Source organism: Hordeum vulgare, chromosome 2H, assembly GCF_904849725.1.
Source record: "Hordeum vulgare subsp. vulgare chromosome 2H, MorexV3_pseudomolecules_assembly, whole genome shotgun sequence".
In the NCBI taxonomy this organism is placed as follows: Eukaryota; Viridiplantae; Streptophyta; class Magnoliopsida; order Poales; family Poaceae; genus Hordeum; species Hordeum vulgare.
In genome coordinates, this window is record NC_058519.1 from 516,754,004 (window position 1) to 516,775,336 (window position 21,333).

Genomic DNA, 21,333 nt, shown 5'->3' on the forward strand with positions numbered 1-21,333 from the left:
CTACAACACATACCTCCCACTTAAGAAAATTAATCTAGGTTTCCAAACCAAATCAATAGATCAAAGAGACTTATGAAGCTATAATAATCATGAAAATAAGAATCAAATATAGAATTCAGAGAAGACTCAAATCTTTTATTATGAATAATCTGAACATAAACTCACAATTCATCAGATCCCAACAAACGCACCGCATAAAAGAATTACATAGGATAGGTCAAAGTGAAGATGCGATGATCATTGTATTGAAGATCAATATAGAGAGGGATATAGCCATTTAGGTACTAATTACGGACCCGTAGGTCGGTGGTGAACTACTCACACATAACGATGGGAGCAATAAAGATGATGTGAAGGCCCTCCATGATCGATACCCCCTCTGGTAGGGCACCAGAAAAGGGCTCCAGGTGGGCACGCGGTGGAGCACAGACTTGCGGCGGCGGAGAAAGTGTTCTCGGAGGCTCCTTATGGTTTTGGGATTTCTTAGAATTTATAGGACGGAGAGGGACATTGGGAGGCGCCAGGGGGCCACTACACAACAAGCCGCGACCACCCCCCTAGACGCGCCTTAATATTTGGTGGCTTCCTCAATGGCCTCCAGTCTCGTCTCGAATATTCTAGGTATGCTTTTGGTCCAGAAAAAATCATCAAAAAGTTTTGGGGCAATTGGACTTAAATTGGTAATGTAAACCTGAAAAACCAAAAACATGCAGAAAACACCAACTTGCACTGGGCACTGGGTTAATAGGTTAGTGCTCATAAATAATTTCAATCAATAAATGAATACCCAAAAAATATCCTAGAACGGTAATATTATAGCATGTAACAATAAAAAATTATAGAAATGTTGGCAACATGTCAACATCCCCAAGCTTAATTTCTGCTCGTCCACGAGTAGGTAAATGACAAAAACACAATTTTTGATGTGACATGCTATCCAACATGTAATCTATTGCAGGTATTATCATTGAGAAATGATGAATCAATAAACACCAACATAGTAATATTCATGAACATAAGCAAGATAATCATCAAGTTTCAAAATATATGATCCTTAAAGAATGTTCACGCCCTATTTGTTTTATCATATTAGCATGGCATGGCTCCGTTTTCACCATATAAATACAAATGTTAAGCACCACGGTGTCAAGTCAGGAAATTGGATCATACTTTCTAATGCACTTTAGCTTTTTATTACTCACGTAATATATGAGCGTGAACCATGGATATAGCATGAAGGTGGAATAAAATATGGTGGTAGGTTTCAAAGGTGTAAAAGTGGAGAAGGAAGTCTCGCATCAACTAGGCGTATCAACGGGCTATGGAGATGCCCATCTATATTCTAAATATGAGGAGTAGGGATTTCCATGGAACGGATGCACTAGAGTTATAAGTGTACGAAAGCTCAACTCAAACTAAGTGGGTGTGCATCCAACTTGCTTCCTCATGAAGACCTCATGCTTTTGAGGAAGCCCGTCATTGGAATATACAAGCCAAGCTTTATAATAAAAAATTACCACTAGCATATGGAAGTGACAAAACATGAGACTCTATATATGAAGAAAATGGTGCCACTTTGAGGCACACGTGTGGAAAAGGAGGCAGTAGCACTGTCTCTTCTCTCTTTTCTCTCATTTATTTTTTCCTTTTTTTTCTTTCTTTCATTTTTCGTCCACAGTCTCATCCCGACTTATGAGGGAACCATAGTCTCCATCGTCCTTTCCTCACTGAGACAATGCCCTAATAATGATGATCATCATACTTTTATTTATTTACAACTAGATATGAAAAACTGTAGTCATATAATGTGACCGTGGAAGTTGCATAGCAAATATCTCGGAATGGCATGGAAATGTCATGATAGGTAGGTATGGTGGCTGTTTTGAGGAAGATATAATGAGTCTTATGTGCAACAGAGCATATCATATCATGGGGTTTGGATGTACCGGTGAAGGTAGCACCGATCCTTGAGGTGAGAATGGACAATGCACGATACTGAAGAGGCTAGAAAATATATGGAGGTGAGAGTGTGTACATCCATTGATTCACATTAGTCATAAAGAACTCACATACTTATTGCAAGATTTTATTAGCTTTCTCGAAGCAAAGTAATACTCGCATGCCCATTGGGAGGAGGTTGGTAGGAGTTAACCATCGCGCGACCCTGACCTAAACAGCACTAGGATTTCAATGAGCATAAGAATGCTCACACATCACCATGCCATAAAAATATTTAGATGAGCAACAAGTTAACACCTATTATTTACAATGTTCTTAGTAACCAATGATCATGCGCTCATTCCCTTTCACATTACCACATTCATATCATTAACCTAAGTTTCTCTTTTATGTGCTACATGAATTTTTTGGTTATGCACTCATTGAATACCTATTATTTTTGGAATACTCTTATAACCCATGCAAATTACTGTCACTATTTATTAACTCTCAAAAAAATATAAGTGAAAAAAAAGTGCAATTATTTGTTTAAAATCTATACACCACTGTGCTCTAAAAGATATAAGTGAAGTACTAGAGAAACTACTAAGCTCAAAAGATATAAGTGAAGCACAAAGAGGATTCTAACAAATCATGGTGATATTGTGTGTCTCTCAAGTGGGTGTGTTCTGCGAACAATGATTGTGGAAAACTAAAACTAAAGCAAACTAAAGCAAATGGCGCTCCAAGCAAAACTCATATCATGTGATGAATATAAATATAGCTCGAGATGGCATATCGATGGATTGAGATGAAAGAGGGGATGCCTTCCGGGGCATCCCCAAGCTTAGACGCTTGAGTCTTCCAAGAATATTAACTTTAGGGTCCTTGAACATCCCCAAGCTTAGGCTTTTGCCGCTCCTTATTCCTTCGTCCATCATGATAGCACCCAAAACTTGAAAACTTCACCACACAAAACTCAACAGAAACTTCATGGGATCCATTAGTATAATAAACATACCAAATACTTTAGATATTGTTATAAATTGATTCCTATTTTATTATTGCATAAGGTACCGTATTGTAACTTCTCCATGACTTATATCCCAACTACAATCCATGGAATCATCTGAAAGCACAACTTCTCTCTAGGTGTTTTTAATTAATAACAACATATATGTCATTAAACTAATGATTCTATCAAGTATATTTCAGGAAAAGTTCAATGATGGATTGGCTAAGTATTGTGAGGTGAACCCCTAGATGCAAGGATTAGGATTGTCCAAGCTTCAAGCTTCAAGACTCTAAATTCTACATTTTGTGAGAAATCACATTTGAGTCCATAGGAAAGACAATAGTATTAAAAGGGGGTGAGGTGTCTATTATGATCTGGTTGCTCAAGTGCTTAGAGATTATCCACCAAAAATACTCATGAAATTCTCCCACAAATATTATGTCCAAACCCCAAAGTCAAATTAGGTGCCACCAAAACTTCCAAATCGTCCCTACTAAGTTTTACCCTAGACAGAACCTGTGCCAAACCATAACATCTCACTATAACCAAGTTTGGTTCCGCTCTAACCGAAAAACGGTGGCCAACTCCCTGTATAGCAATTTGCTAGAATCAAAATTTCCGAGTTATGCACATATGTGCCACCAAGTCTGGTGACTGTCTAGGCGAGCCAAAATCGGACCCTCCGAGATACATATATCGGTGTTACCGAAAAACCTAAAGTTGCCACATTTTGCACTAGTCGGTTTCATCGAGTTGGGCAATAATGTCGTAACAGTTGGATTTTTGGAGGTGCCTATATATACCCCTCCACCTTCCTCTCGTTCATAGACGAAGCACTCAGAACGAACCAACACTTGCCCCATCCATTTTCTGAGAGAGAGATCCGCCTACTCATGTGTTGAGATCAAGATATTCCATCCCTATATATGAATCTTGATTTCTAGCCACCCCAAGTTGCTTTCCATCCAATCAATCTCTTATACCCAAGACAAATCTATGAGAGAGTGATTGAGTGTTGAGGAGACTATCTTTTGTAGCATAAGAGAAAGGAGTTCATCATACTACCACATCTATTACCTTTTGGACAGTGGTGTCTCCTAGATTGTTTAGGTGTCGCTTGGGAGCCTCCGACTTCATATGGAGTTAAAACAAGAAGTTTGTAAGGGCAAGGAGATCGCCTACTTCGTGAAGATCTACCCCGGGTGAGGCTATTCCTTCGTGATGTAAGCCATGGTGGAAAAGAGAAGGTTGCTTCTCTGTGGACCCTTCGTGGGTTGAGCCCTCTGTGGACACTCGCAGTTGTTACACTTCGTGGGTTGAAGTCTCCATCAACATGGACATACGATAGCGCCACCTATCGGAACCACGCAATAAATCGTTGTGTCAGTCTTTGTGTTTGATCTTCCTATCACTACCCTCTATTTACATGTGCATATATTTACTTTCCGCTGCTATACTCTTAGACTTGCATGTGTAGGGTGTGCTTGACTTGCTACAATTGCTAAAACTTGCCCACAACTAAAATTAGGAAATAGGGAAGTTTTTATTTGGTCAAGTAGTATAATCACCCCCTATAGAAATACATCGGATCCTACAAGTGGTATCGAAGCTTTGGTCTCCATTGCATTGGTTTCACTACCTAGGAGATTATGGCGTTTAGTAAGGGAAATTACCACCGTAGAGGTCCATGTTTTGATGGTACAAACATTGCTAGTTGGAAGCCTAAAATGAAAATGCATATTCTTGGTCATAACCCCGTCGTTTGGGCTATTGTTCATGTTGGATTGCAAGGTGAATTCTTTGATGATGGAAGGTGTAACAACCCAAAACCGACGCTCCACAAGATTCTCCTTTTATTCCCTTATCGTCGTGTGATTATTTTGTTTGTCGCATTCATCATCGCATCATGCACATAATCTGCATTGCATCGTCACTCTGTTGCCGTCATTTCAAACATGCATCCGTTGTTAGTTTCTGGTTCTCTCTGTTTTTGTCGTTGACCGTCTCGGGACCAACCACACACGCACGCGCCCACCATAGCCTAGCCGAACCCTACTCCATTCTGCACTATTCGATCCAGATCGCACGGTTGAAATCGGCCTAAAAATCCCAAACTCTAGCCCCCGTCTATAAATAGACATACAACCGTGCAATTTTGGGGTCAAAACCCTAACCCCCTAGCCTCCTCAGCCTCCTCACTCCCTCCTCCTCGAGATCTATGCTGATAGCCGCCTCTAATCCACCACTTGGCGGCGCCCTAGCCAGGCGCGCCGCCACCTGAGCCGTCGCACAACCCCCACGGCAAATCCGAGGCTGCCACGTGCCCCTCCAACGCCTCCCACCGCCGCGACCCACTGCAGCGTGGGCGAGGCCTGCCTTGGGCCGAACCGGGCCCGAGCCGCCGTCCGCTGCTCTTGCAACCCTAGCTCTGCCCAAGAGTGCTCCTCCTCCAACCCGTGCTGTCATGTGCCTCGTCGCCCCGCCGTGCCGCCTCGCTGGAGCGTGCCTGCCGAAGCCCCTAACCTACAACGCGTCTGACCCCGTGCCTCCAAGCCCCAATACTGAAGTCGCACCTCACCTCCGCGTCGAGCCGCCGTCAGCCTCGAGCCCTGCCGCCATGTCTCCGCACACACCGGTCTGCCTCCTCAGCGCCGCCGCCTCCTTGTCGTCGCGGTCCGGCCCGGATATGAGCTAATCTAACTGTCTAGACCTTGTCTCCAGCCCCGGCGCCCCATCCCCGAGCTCCGGTGAACCCAAGCCATTGCACCGCCCTGCCGCCCCGGTCGGTCTCCTCTAGCCAAGCCACCGGGACTAACAAATCCCGGGACGCCCTCGTCCCTGCATCCAATCACTCGGGATCCCTTCATCACGAGAGCCAGGTACCAAGCCATCCTGATCCCAACTTAGACGAATTTCGACCAAGTCCATTATCTTTCTTCATTTTCAGCACATATGCATCTTGTGGCATGATATATGAAAAAAGTTCTACTCTTCATGCTCTATATGATGGTGCCATTTGTGTGTACATTAGGAATCACACACATGCTCATATCTCTGTTGCAAAAGTGCTTCACATCGTAATCATTGAATCTATTATTTTATTCAAAGTTATGTGGATGATTGCAAACAAACCGTAGGCCTTTTGCATGTGGTTTCTATAAGTGCATCTAGTGCCCCTTAGTGATTTTGGTGGTTTGAAGACTTATAGGTTAAGTATCTAATGTGTTAATGAGTGTACACAGGATCCATAAGTCACTCAGGAGTTTGAAATATTCGATGAATACCGACCCCTAAAAATGTATATCTTCGGTGAAGAAATTGGTCTTCTACTGAAGAATTGAATCGCGAAGAAATTGCGAAGAAATTGATATTCCTCATGAAGATATTGAAGATGAGGAATTCGGTGTGTCCTGAAGAAAATCAATCTGAAGACTTTGCAGCATGAAGATTTATTCTTTCTGTTTTATTTTCTTCACTCTTGAGTCATAGGAACACCGTACTGTTAAAGGGGATCGAGGTAACACTTCAGAATGAATTTCCTCATGATGCTTAACCCAAGCCTAATAATACCAAAAGCCTCAAGTGAGGAATATGAGAGACATGAGGACTCTCACAGTTGAGGGTCCCGACCGTTGCCAAAATTCGTGCCACATCACTGATCTTATCCACACCAACGGTCATATTATTTAAGGGCATTAATGTTAAATCATGTCGGGATGCTCCCAGGCTAGAAATAGCCGCCCCCACAACTATTAGCTGGTTGGCTGCTCCGCTAGAAACTGACACTTGTCATAAGAGCAACCCAAATTCCTCAGAGTCTTCGAGAGTAAATCATCAGTGAGGAAATACCCCAAACACCAAACCACAAACCAAAAACCAAGTGATTGAGCATCACTGAAGAAGTTGTTCCTATGTGGGACTGAAGCATTTTACCTTTCAGGACTGTGCATCCTCCAGACAGTTAGGCGTCATGGTCTAGAGCAATGCAACAGTCAATTGTGGATCGCCGGGTGACCTAGTTTGTGAGGGTTTGGAAGTCTGCTGTGAAGACTTACCACGAGTGTTGGGCGAGGACTGTGTGTCCTTAGCTCAAGGAGCGGTAGGGACTGTGTGTCTCGGGACTGTGTGTCTTTTGGTTTCAATACCAAGCCGCTCCAAACCAGACGTACAACTGTCACAGCAGTTGGAACTGGGTCATAAACCAATGTCTTCACTGTGATACGGGTTATACTTCTTCAACTCTTTCAATTCCTCAATATTGTATGTTGAAGATTTTCATTGTCAATGTTTGAAGAATTTGCTGAAGATTTTCTCTAAAATTCCTCAACTCCAAATTCTTCACGCAAATTAATACTCACCTTCTTTCTCTAAGCCTGCGTACTATGCAAACTGCTTTTCATATTCCTCATCTTGAAAACTGTTGTTGTAATACTTTGCACCCCTGATCCTTTGTTGTTTCCGCTGCAAGTTAGTCATCAGTGAGGAATTTCCTCAAAAAGAGTTTCCTCAGTGATGAAATTCTAAAAATCTCCTATTCACCCCCTCTAGTCGATATAACACACTTTCAATTGGTATCAGAGCAAGGTACTCCCTTGTTATGTGTTATTTTGGTTTAACCACGTGGAGTTTTAGTTATGTCGACAGCAGACATGATCAAGGTTACTGCATGATGTCCTACTTTCTAAGGAAAGGACTTTCCCTTTTGGAAGACCAAGATGCAGATGCATCTACAAGCTATTGACAATGACCTCTGGTATATTGTGGAACATGATGTCCCTATCATCACTGCTACTGTCTCTGCCTCTGATGTGAAGAAATTCAAGCAACTTGATTCTCAAGAGAAGAATATCATTTGTGGCCATCTGAGCAAAGGTCAGTATGGCAGAGTGAGTTCTTTGGGCTCAGCAAAACTAATTTGGGAAAGGTTGTCCAAAGTAAATGAAGGAGTATCAACCCAGCGTGATTCTCGTGCTGATGTTCTTCGCAATCTCTTCAATCGCTTCAAGAGGCTTGGCGATGAAAGCTGCCAAGATACGTTTGATCGCCTCACTGATATATCAAATGAACTGCAAGCATTGGGAGCTCGAGACATTACTAATCATGAAGTTGTGAAGAAACTGCTAAGATCTTTGGATTCTTCATTTGATACTTTAGTTCTGATGATTCAAGAAAGACCAGACTACAAGATGCTTGATCCTGCTGATATACTCGAAAGACTCAATACTCAGAAATTCCAACAAGAAGAAAAGAGAGATCTATATGGACCAAGCTATTCTAGACCTCGTGCACTAAAGGCCAAAGCAATTTCCTCAAAGGTACCGAATGATGCTTCCTCCTTTGATTCAAGTGACTGTGAACCTGATGATTATAAAAAACCCAGTTATAGTAAACTTGCTATTATTGCTACTAAACAACAACCTGCCCTAGAAAAATTTCACAAACTGCTAGACAGAAGCGATGATCTGTTGAATGATGAAACGAATCTTACCCAAATCCTCACTAAAGATATGAAAAGTCTTCAGTCCAGATTTGATAATCTTCAAGATCGTCATGTCACACTCCTCGCTGATCATGAGAAACTTTCCTATGAATTTATTCAAAGGAAACTTGATCTTGAGAAGCTGAGGATTTCTCATGATGATCTTCGTATGGAAAATGATTCATTACTTGCTCAACAGATCAGTGCTGCTCATGCTGAATTCATTCCTCCATGTCTTAAATGCATCGAATGTGAAACTGCTAATTTTTCACCAGAATCATGAAATGCTTCTATTGCTACGAATTCTTCAACTGCTCCTGTAGTATAAAATACCTCACTTGAGGAAACCACAAATGTCACTGATGAAAATGCAGGGCTGAAGGAATTGTATGTGACAGGCATGTACAAAAGTCTCAAAGGGCACCAAACCCTTTGCGATGTGCTCAAAAAGCAGATTTTGAACAGGAACCCGAGGAAAGAAGGAATTGCCTTTGAGAGGAAATTGAATGCTGATGGTTCATACTGGAAACCTAAGCAGTATCCCAAAACCTCATGGGTTGCTGCTAAAGGCCCTCCTGTTGATCCATCCAATCTAACAGGCTTTGCATGTGAGTTATCCTATTCCTCACATGAGTCGTTTGACTCCAACTATAAACTGTTCAAAAATCAATCTGGTGAAGTATTTGCTTCATATGTTGGAACTAACTACAGGAATGGACCACCCCTGAGGAAAATCTGGGTCCCCAAAAGTTGCCTTGAAAATCTTTGCTGTTTAATATGTATACTTTGATGCCATGCCTCTGGTTGCCATGTATATTATCATTAACATGCTCATTTGTTTCTCCCAAGGTGCTATCACGTTAAAAACTGCAATCTCTTTTTGTAAAGTTCCATTTTGTGAAGCTCGAATTAAGCAAAGCATACCTCTTTTGAATGTGTGCAATGGAGTGATTTGACGCATGCTATGCCTAGATGTTGTTAGTAGGTTTCTCATGCCATGTATGTCATGCTTAGTCACAGTTTTCATCATGTGAACATGCTAAGATGATGTTGTTGTTTGGTAGGGTCAAATATTTCTAAGTTTGAGAATCTGATTATTTGAGAATGTCATGTTGTGTTGATGCTAGCTATGATTGTGTGCATAATTAGACCTTGCTAGTGTGGAATGAAATGAAGTGCATCATTTCTACTACCATGCAGTAAATTTTCATGCCATTATATGACATGTAGCATATGTTTTTCTTGCCGCCAATATACTTTCGTGATAAAAATTACACTCTAAAATTGTGTTCAACTAACCATTTTGTGAGCTCATTTCCTAGTTATCCATGCTTTTGTTCAATTTGCGTTAGGAGATGGTTGTTGTGCATCTTGTCCACTACTGCCTCGTGTCTTGTTTGAGCATTTTAGATTTCTGTAGCTTGATGTTTTGATGTACAAAAAATGCCATGTTGCTGTTTTTGGCCATATTATATCTATTTCTTGTATTGGTTGTATTTGTGAAACCGTTGCTCCGTTTTGAACATGCCATATATAAAACTTGCTTAAAATCTCATGTAGTTTCATAATATATGGTTGCGTCCATGATTTAACATGCTTGTAGCTATCATTTGCATGCATTTTGCATTTATGTCATATTATCTTGTGTTGGTCATATCTTTTAGACCATAACTCTGTAGATCGACTAGAATGACATGTAGAATTACATGGTACACTTTATATTGTTGTTTAATAAATATAAAATGTATTTAGTTCAGGTATGGACCAATTTCGAAATTAACATATGGAGTCATTTTGGAAATAATGTAAGTTGTTTCCGACCTCATTTAGGGCATGTTTGGTTGGAGACTAGCCAAGCCAAAGTGTGGCAAGCCATCAAAGTGTGGCTGAAAAAACGAACGCCAAACTTTAGTAAAAGTTGGCAAAAAAATTTGACTCTATGACAAATGGGCCATAGGGACAATAAAGTGTGGCAAAAACAAAACATATGCCAACTAAACTGTGACTGCTAAATTTTGGCTTGGCAAAGTGTGTCTGGAAACCAAACATACCCTTAAAATGCCTAAATAGTTAGTTTATTTATGCTCTCTCTTCCATTTAAAAAAAATGTTGCCATGTACCTAAACGGTAGTGAACTAAGTAATTCAAATGTGGAGTTTCATCAATATGCAACTCATTGCATATTGAGCTTCACTTAATGTGTAGTATTTGATTGTTGTGATTGCCATGCCTTGCATTTTTAAACCAGACATGGATCATATTTGAATGTGCATCTTGTCACACATATGTTGTGGTGTTTATCGTGTGCTGATTGTTTGTTTTCGGATCATTTCTTCTCGATAGAGTTCCAAAACCTCTTCGGAGTGTGAGGATTCGTTCGACTATGTTGGTTTGTCTACTTCATGGATTCGTTTTTCTTCCAAGCGGGATCTCAGGCAAGATGATTATTTACCTAGATGCCACTACTATCATTGCCATGCTAGTTGTCTTGTTTCTATCATTATGTCTTGCTGCCTACCACCTATTATGTCAAGCCTCCCAACATTGCCATGAAAAGCATCTAACCCCCTCCACATCCCAGCAAACCCTTATTTGGCTATGTTACTCCTTGATCTTTCTTCTTATAGCATTGCTAGTTGCAAATGCAGTTGCTTTCCATGTGGAAACATGGATTCCTTGATATATCACAATATTATTGCTATTTAATTTAATGCACCTATCTACTTGGTAAAAGGTGGAAGGCTTCGCCTCCTATCTCGGTGTTTTGTTCCATCTTTTTCGCCCTAGTTACTTGTGTACCGGTGTTATGTTCCATATTGAGTGCTCCTAACATGCTTGGGGTTGTTATGGGGACCCCCTTGATTTTTGTTTTGGGATAAAACTCGTCTGGCAAGGACCAACATTGGTACTATTTGCTTAAAATAACGAATAAAATATTGCTAGGGCATTGATCACCCCGTGGATAATTAACCAATCCCCGGGCCAGTGTTCCTCATGAGTGTTTGTCCAAAATAGAGCACTCTGCAGGGCCACCCCGGGGCAACTCATGTGATTTTTATCAGGCCACTATACACCAGCTTATCCAATGTGTCCCGAGAACGAGATATGCGGCTCTTATCGGGGTCGTCGCCACGTCGGAAGGTCTTGCTGGATTTGTTTTACCATTCTTGAACATCTTGTGCGCGGGATTCCTAGGATACTTTGGGCTATCTCAAGGTTGAGGTTTTCCACCAGGAATCTGAGGAGATCACAGGTTTTCCATGGTCGGGGTTTCTTATGCAGCTTGTGGTAGTTTGTGATGGACTAGTTGGAGCACCCCTGCAGGGATAATATCTTTTGGAAAGCCGTGCCCGAGGTTATGTGGCAACTTGGAAAGTTTGTTTAACACCCGGTCATAGCAAACTTGAAGTAAACTTAATTAAAATATGCCAACTATGTGCGTAACCATGATTATCTCTTCTCGTGAGTTCTTATCCGAGAGAGGACACGGTGGGGTTATGTTTGACTCGTAAGTAGGTGTTCTGGATCATTTCTTGATCATTATTAGTTCACATCCGTTTATGCATAGACTACTGATGTCTACTACACAACTTGTTCTTGTAGAGTCGTGTTGGGCCTCCAAGCGCAGAGTTTTGTAGGACAGCAATAAATTTCCGTCAACTGTATGACCTAAGGTTTATCAATATGTGGGAGACATAGGATGAAGATGTTCTCTCTCAAACAACCTTGGAACCAAATAATAAAAAGTCTTGTGTCCCCAACGCACCAAATACAATGGTAATTTGTATAGGTGCACTAGTTCGGCGAAGAGATGGTGATACAAGTGTAATAATGATAATAGATATTGATTTTTGTAATCTAAAAATATGAAAACAACAAGGTGGCAGGTAACAAAAGTGAGCATAAATGGTATTGCAATGCTTGAAAATGAGGCCTAGGGTACGTACTTTCGCTAGTGCAATCTCTCAAGAATGCTAATATAATTGGATCACATAACAATCCCTCAACGTGCGATAAAGAATCACTCCAATGTTCCTATCCAGCGGAGAACATAAGAAGAAATTGTTTGTAGGGTACGAAACCACCTCAAAGTTATTCTTTCCGATCAATCTTTCCAAGAGTTTGTACTAAGATAACAAGTTATCATTTCTGATCAATCTATCAAGAGTTTGTACTAAAGTAACACCATAACAAAGTCAAATTCATAATACTCAATCCAACACAAAGAACTTCAAGGAGCACACGAAGGTTTCTATCAGAGAACATAGTATGAAAACCTGCAATCAAACCCTATGCCTAGATTAGTCCAATGTCACCTTGGGAATCTGCGAGTTGATGCCACAACATATATCAAGTAAATCACTTGAATACCCCCAATGTCACTATAGGTATCCGCATGCAAGACATATATCATGTGCTCTCAAACCTTAATATTCAATCCAACATAACGAGATCTTAAAGCGAAAGACTCAATTCATCACAACAATAGCATGGGACAAACACCATATGATCCAACAATATTAACAAGGCCTGTGATATATCAAGATCATGACATCTCAAGAACACAAGAGAGAGATATTAAACAACAAGCTACTGGTACAAATCCTCAGAACCGGGGGTGGACTACTCCCTCCTCGTCCTGGCCTCCACCGGGATGATGAAGATGACCACCAAAGATGATCTCCCCCTCCGATAGCGTGCAGGAACAGGCTCCCGATTGGTTTTTCGTGGCTATAGAGTCTTGCGGTGGAGGAACTTCTCATCTAGGGTTATTTCTAGAGGTTTCTATATGTTTAGGATTTTTGGGAATTGGAATCACGCCAAGATGGGCCACAAAGTGCCCACTAGACACCAGGCCACGCCAGGGGGCTAGCTTGCCCTGGTGTCTAGTTGGCACCACGGGGCCCCCCTCTTGTGGTTCTTTGCTCGAGTATTTCTCTTTTATTCCAAAAAATGTCAAAAAGTTTCGTCCAATTCCAAGAACTTTTATTTTTGCACAAAAAACAACAGCATGGTAGCTCTACTAAAAACAACGTCAGTCCAGATTAGTTCTAAATAAATCATATAATGAGCAGCAAAATATATAAAAGTATTGTAAACATAGGCAAACATGGCATGAATAATTCATAAATTATCGATACGTTGGAGACGTATCAGCATCCCCAAGCTTAATTGCTACTCGTCCTCGACAAGGTAAATGATAAAATAAATAATTTATGAAGTATGAATGCTAACAGAGTGCATAAGTATTATCAATGATAATTTCAATCACTTTTCCTAGCATCATATCTTCAACTCGTTCTCATAAAACTCATCATGACAAAGTAGCAATTGAAAACAAAACTTTTGATGTGGAATGCTACCTATCATATTCATAATATACTCTTTTCATTATAGCATGGACATATGGACTTGTAAATGATTCAAAGCAATAGTCTATAATTTGACAGGAAAACTTTAATACTCAAGCATATCAACAAGCGACCAAGTCTTTCAAAATATCAATGCTAAAGAGCGATATCCCTAGCCCATCATGCTCAATCATTGATCCATTTATGCAACACACAAAAATATTAGCTACATCCAATGCTCAAGTATGATAATAATGCTCTGTAGTTGGTGCTTTATAAGAGAAGATGGAGACTCAAATTTAAAATAAAAATTACATAAATTAAATAGATAGGTCCTTCGAAGAGGGAAGCAGGGATTTGTAGAGGTGCCACAACTCAAAGTGAAAAATTTAGGGAGATAAAATATTTTTGGTGGCATGCTTTTCCTGTCAACGAAAACGACTAAGAGTTTCCAATATCTTCCATTCTAACAAATCATAGGAGGTTCCCAAACTAAAAATAAAGTTTATTTCTTTTTCCACCATCCTTTCACATTCCACGGCTAGCCGCATCCACGGGTAGCATACATACCAACACTTTCCAAGGAATTTATTATTTGACAACATAAAATAATTTTTCTTTGCATTTCAGGACTAGGCATCCCTATTACCGTCATATTCTTGTGCAATTACAAGTGAATAAACACTCATCCTGAGAATAACCTATTTAACATGGAAGATACTTGCCACCCCTTGCCGCTTCATGAGCTGTACGGGCACAGAAAATAGAAGTTTATTTTGAACATTAGAGTTGGAACTGAAATACCGCATATAGGTAGGTATGGAGGACTCATTTGGCACAACTTTGTATTTAGGATTTGGACGCACAAGAAGCAGTCCTGCTTAGTACAAGTGATGGCTAGCAATAGATTGGAAGCGCCCAACCAAGGAATGTAAACCATGATAAGTAAACATTAAACATAACTAACATCGAATAATGCAACACAAGTAGGATGTAATTTCATAGCATAATTATTGACTTCATCTGCATGCATAGGAAATCACAAACCTTAACACCAATATTCTTACTAAAGCATAATCACTCATTAACATAACTCACATATCACTATCTTCATATCACAAAACTATTGCAGGGAATCAAACTTATCATATCCAATGATCTTCATTAAAAAAATTATTATATATCCCCTGGATATCTATCACCTTGGGACCAATTTCATTTAAATAAAATTGACATTGCTAATAACAAGCTCTCAAACAAATATAAGTGAAGAAAGAGAGCACAAGTTTCTTTAAAATTTTCAACTCTTAAAATAATATAAGTGAAGCAAGAGAGAATTTCTTCAAAGTTTCTACTAACTCTCAAAATAATCTAAGTGTATCATTAGATCATATTTATTAAAAATAATAGCACCACCATGCTGAAAAAAGATATAAGTGAAGTACCAGAGAAATTCAATCAAACTACTCTCAAAAGATATAAGTGAAGATCAATGAGTAGTCAAACACTTAAGTAGATATGTGAGGGTTATCTCTCAATAAATTTTTCAGATCTGATATTTTATTTCAGAAAACAAATAAAACAAAATACACTCCAAGAATAGCACATCTGAAGTGGATAAATAAAAACTTAGGATCAACATAGGCTAACCGAGATTTCTTTGATGAAGAGAGGTGGGATGTGTAGCATCCCCAAGCTTAGATGCTTGAGATTTATTGAAATATTTACTTGGGGTGCCTTGGGAATCCCCAAGCTTAAGCTTTTTTGTCTCCTTAATTACTCTCATATCATGGTTTCACCTACGTCTTAAAAACTTCATCCACACAAAACTTGAAAAGAACTCGTGAGATAGGTTAGTACACATAAAGGTAAATCAACTCTTTATGTATTGCCAAGACAAGTTGCATAATAATTTTCAAACATTAGGTATTGTATACTATCATTCCCACAATTTATATCTACCAATATAATCTATGGAAACTATAGGATAAGTAGATAACAAAACTATGACAGCAATCTGTCCAAACAGAACAATGTGTAGTAATTTATATAAAAAGTGTATTTCTGTATCTCCAAAAATTCTGAAAATTTAGGACATGATAAATAATTTGTATGAAAGTAGTGTGAAAATTTCAGAAACTTTATGCATTCCAGTAAAATATTATAATTCAAATACTACATCATAAGTTTCTGTTTTTCTACAACACACATAAAACATGCAATTCAAGCATTCTAAAGGCAATTCTTGGAAATTTTTATTGAATAAAGATTATAAATAATATCTAACATAGAAAAGAAAAAGAAAATTACGCTCCAAGAAAAACACATATCATGTGATGAATAAAAATATAGCTCCATGTAAGATATGCCGATAATGTTTGGGACGTAAGAGGGAATGCTTTCCGGGGCATCCCGAGCTTGGACGCTTGAGTATTCCTTGGATATTACCTTGGGGGTGCCTTGGGCATACCAAATCTTAGGTTCTTGTTGCTTATTATTCACCTCATATCGGTATCTCACCCAAAACTTCAAAATTCAATCACACAAAACTTAACGAAACTTCGTGAGATGGGTTAGTGTAACAAGATATATCATCCACTTAGGTACTGCCAAGACAAGGTTCATAATTGTTATCACATAATAACTATTGTATTCTATCATTCCCATAATTTATATTACTCAATATAAGCTATGGAAACACTAAAACAAGCAAACTATGCATGCAGAACAGAATCTGTCAAAAACAGAACAATCTGCGAAGATCTGAATGAAGACCTTATTTACCTCACTCCAAAAATTCTGAAAACTTAGGAAAATCCATGTAATTTGCACACAGAAACTGTGTAAAAGTTCCATTATTTTTTGATGCTCAAGTAAAATCAGATAAATTCTTCACTGGACGTAAAAATTCCTGTTTTTGCACAGAATCAAACAACCAAATGTGACGTAAAAGTTCCATTGTTTTTGCACAGTATCAAACAAGTATCCACATTATCCCAAAGGCTTTATGTGGCACTTTATTGAAATAAAATCTATAAAATATGATTATAGTAGCTTAATCATATGAACACTCAAAAACATAAAGTAACAGTGTTGGGTTGTCTCCCAACAAGCGCTTTTCTTTAATGCCTTTTTGCTAGGCATGATGATCTTAATGATGCTCGTATAGGAATAATAGTTGAAACATGCAAGAGAGCATCATGAATCACATGGCAAGGACATTTAAGTCTAACCCACTTCCTATTCATAGGTATTCTGACATAAAACAATTTATTGTAGCAAGAATCATCTTGCATAGGAAGGCAAAACAAGCATAACTTCAACATTTTGAACACATAGAGAGAGCAAACTTGATATTATTGTAGTTCCTACAAGCATATGTTCCGCCCTCATAATAATTTTCAGTAGCATCATTAAGGAATTCAACAATATAACTATCACATAAAGCATTCTTTTCATGATCCACAAGCATATAATTTTTATTACTACCCACACAAGCAAAATTCTTATCATTCATAGTAGTGGGAGCAAACTCAACAAAATAACTATCATGAGATACTTGAGTGGCTTAATACAATTGAAAATTAAAATCATGATGACAAGTTTCATGTTTTTATTACTCTTTATAGCATGCATGTCATCACCATAATCATCATGGATGGCAACTTTGTTGTCATAGTCAATTGAAACCTCTTCCAAAATAGTGGATTCATCACTAAATAAAGTCATGACCTCTCCAAATCCAATTTTATCATTATGAGAAGATTCGACACCCTCCAAAATAGTGGGATCATTATTACCTAGAGTTGACACTCTTCCAAACCCACTTTCATAAATATAATCATCATAAACAGGAGGCATGCTTTCATCATAATAAATTTGATCATCAAAAATTGGGGGACTAAAATATCATCTTCATCAAACATAGCATCCCCAAGCTTGTGGCTTTGCATATCATTAGCATCATAGATATTCAGATAACTCATACTAACAATATTACTATCATGCTCATCATTCAAGGAATGCACATTAAGCATTTTCAAACATTCTTCCTTTAGCAATTAAGAACAATTTTCCTTTTCCATCATTTTCAAGAAAGACGTGATAGATATGAACAATATGAGACCACCTCAGTTCCATTTTTTATTATTTTATTTCTATAAACCAAATTAGTGAAAAACAAGAAACTAAAAAATTTAATTGCAAGATCTAATATACCTTCAAGCACTCACCTCCCCGGCAATGACACCAGAAAAGAGCTTGATGTCTACTACACAACTTGTTCTTGTAGACTCGTGTTGGGCCTCCAAGCACAGAGTTCTGTAAGACAATAGCAAGCTTACCTAAAGTGGATGAACTAAGGTTTATCAATCCGTGGGTGGCGTAGGATGAAGATGGTCTCTCTCAAACAACCCTGCAACCAAATAATAAAAAGTCTCTTGTGTCCCTAACACGCCAAATACAATGGTAATTTGTATAGGTGCACTAGTTCGGCAAAGAGATGGTGATACAAGTGTAATAATGATAGTAGATATTGATTTTCTTTAATCTAAAAATATGAAAACAACAAGGTTGGAAGTAACAAAAGTGAGCATAAACGGTATTCCAATGCTTGAAAATGAGGCCTAGGGTTCGGACTTTCGCTAGCGCAATCTCTCAACAATCATAATATAATTGGATCACATAACAATCCATCAACATGCGATAAAGAATCACACCAAAGTTCCTATACAGTGGGGAACATAAGAAGAAATTGTTTGTAGGGTACGAAACCACCTCAAAGTTATTCTTTTAGATCAATCTTTCCAAGAGTCTATACTAAGATAACAAGTTATCCTTTCTGATCGAGCTATCAAGAGTTCATACTAAAATAACACCATAACAAATTATATTCATAATACTCAATCCAACACAAAGAACTTCAAGGAGTACACCAAGATTTCTATCAGAGAACGTAGCATGAAAACGTGCAATCAACCCCTATGCCTAGATTAGCCCAATGTCAACTCTGGAATCCGCGAGTTGATGCCACAACATATATCAAGTGAATCACTTGAATACCCTAATGTCATTACGGGTATCCGCATGTAAGATATATATCATGTTCTCTCAAACCTAAATATTCAATCCAACATAACGAGATCTTAAAGTGAAAGACTCAATTCATCACAACAATAGCATGGGACAAACACCATATGATCCAACTATATTAATAAGGCACGTGATATATCAAGATCATGACATCTCAAGAACACAAGAAAGAGAGAGAGAGAGAGAGAGAGAGAGAGAGAGAGAGAGAGAGAGAGGGATTAAAAACATAGCTACTGGTACAAACCCTCTGTTGGAAATATGCCCTAGAGGGAATGATAAATAGTTATTATTATATTTCCTGTTTAAAGATAATCATTTATTATCTATGCTATAATTGTATTGAATGAAAACATAGATACATGTGTGGATACATAGACAAAACAATGTCCCTAGCAAGCCTCTAGTTGGATGGCCGGTTGATCAATGATTGTCAAGGTTTTCTGACTATATGCAAGTGTTGTCACTTGATAACTGGATCACATCATTAGGAGAATCATGTGATGGACTAGACCCAAACTATGAATGTAGCATATTGATTGTGTCGTTTTATTGCTATTATTTTCTACGTGTCAAGTATTTGTTCCTATGACCATGAGATCATATAACTCACTGACACCGGAGGAATACCTTGTGTGCATCAAACGTCACAACGTAACTCGGTGAATATAACGGTGCTCCACAGGTATCTTTGAAGGTGTCCGTTGAGTTAGTATGGTTCAAGACTGGGATTTGTCACTCCGTGTGACGGAGAGGTATCTCGGGGCCCACTCGGTAATACAACATCACACACAAGCCTTGAAAGCAATGTGACTAAGTGTAAGTCACGGGATCTTGTATTACGGAACGAGTGAAGAGACTTGCCGGTAACGAGATTGAAATAGGTATGCGGATACCGACGATCAAATCTCGGGCAAGTAACATACCGAAGGACAAAGGGAATGACACACGGGATTATATGAATCCTTGACACCGAGGTTCAACCGATAAGATCTTTATGTAGTATCCAATATGGGCATCCAGGTCCCGCTATTGGATATTGACCGAGGAGTACATCGAGGCATGTCTACATAGTTCTCGAACCCGCAGGGTCTGCACACTTAAGGATCGGCGATGTTTTAGTATAGTTGAGTTATATGCGTGGTTACCGAATGTTGTCCGGAGTCCCGGATGAGATCACGGACGTCACGAGGGTTTTTGGAATGGTCCAGAAACGAAGATTGATATATAGGATGGTTTCATTTGGTTACCGGAAAGTTTCGGCCAATACCGGCAGTGTACCGGGAGTGACGAATGGGTTCCGAGAGTTCACCGGGAGGGGGCCACCCACCCGGGAGTGAGCCCAAGGCCATAGGGTGGCGCCACAAGTCCCTAGTGGGCTGGTGGAGTCAGCACAAGGGCCCATGGCGCCACATAAGAAAATACCAAAGAAAAGAAAAAGGAAAAGGAAAAAGGGGAGGTGGGAAGGAAGGAGTCCTTCCCCCAAACTGAATTGGGGTGGGAGTCGACCTCCCCCTTGGCCGGTGCACCCCTTGAGGGCTTGGCCCTCAAGGCAAGCCTCCTCCCCCTCCCTCCTATATATAGTGGTCCTTTAGGGCTGATTTGAGACAACTTTTGCCACGTGGAACTCAACCCTAAACCACACAGTTCCACCTCTAGATCGGATTTCTGCGGAGCTCGGGCGAAGCCCTGCAGGAGAAGATCCTCAGCACCACCGGAGCGCGTCACGCTGCCGGAGAACTCATCTACTTCTCTGTATTGCTTGCTGGATCAAGAAGGCCGAGATCATCGTCGAGTTGTACGTGTGCTGAACGCGGAGGTGTCGTCCGTTCGGGACTAGATCGGAACGGATCGTGGGACGGATCGCGGCACGGTTCGTGGGGCGGATCGAGGGACGTGAAGACGTTCCACTACATCAACCGCGTTTCTTATCGCTTCCTGTTGTGCGATCTACAAGGATACGTAGATCCAAATCTCCTCTCATAGATGGACATCACCATGATAGGTCTTCGTGTGCGTAGGAATTTTTTATTTCCCATGCAACGTTCCCCAACACCCTCAGCCCCGAGGGTTGTCTACTCCCTCCTCATCATGGCCTCATGGATTTAATCTAGGATCGTTCATGTTTTCACTTCTTTGATTTCAGGATAGAACTTACACATGGATAAATCCAAGTTAACGTGTGGACTAATGTTGGGGATATACCACATGGTATAACCCGAAAATGAGACTTGGCAATTGATGGCGGCTCATTAATGAACTTATTATGTGGGCAGTATATGACTAAGAGATTCAAGGCCCATAAGGTGACTTAGAGAGGAGGCCGGCTCATGGTCCAATACTTGGTGGGCTGGCTTACGAGGAAAGTCATAGGGAATTTCCCTTGCTTGAAAGACAACATAAATAGGAAGTAAACTAGGTCATGGGTTGTATCATGACCCGGACTCTGTTCGAACCTCACG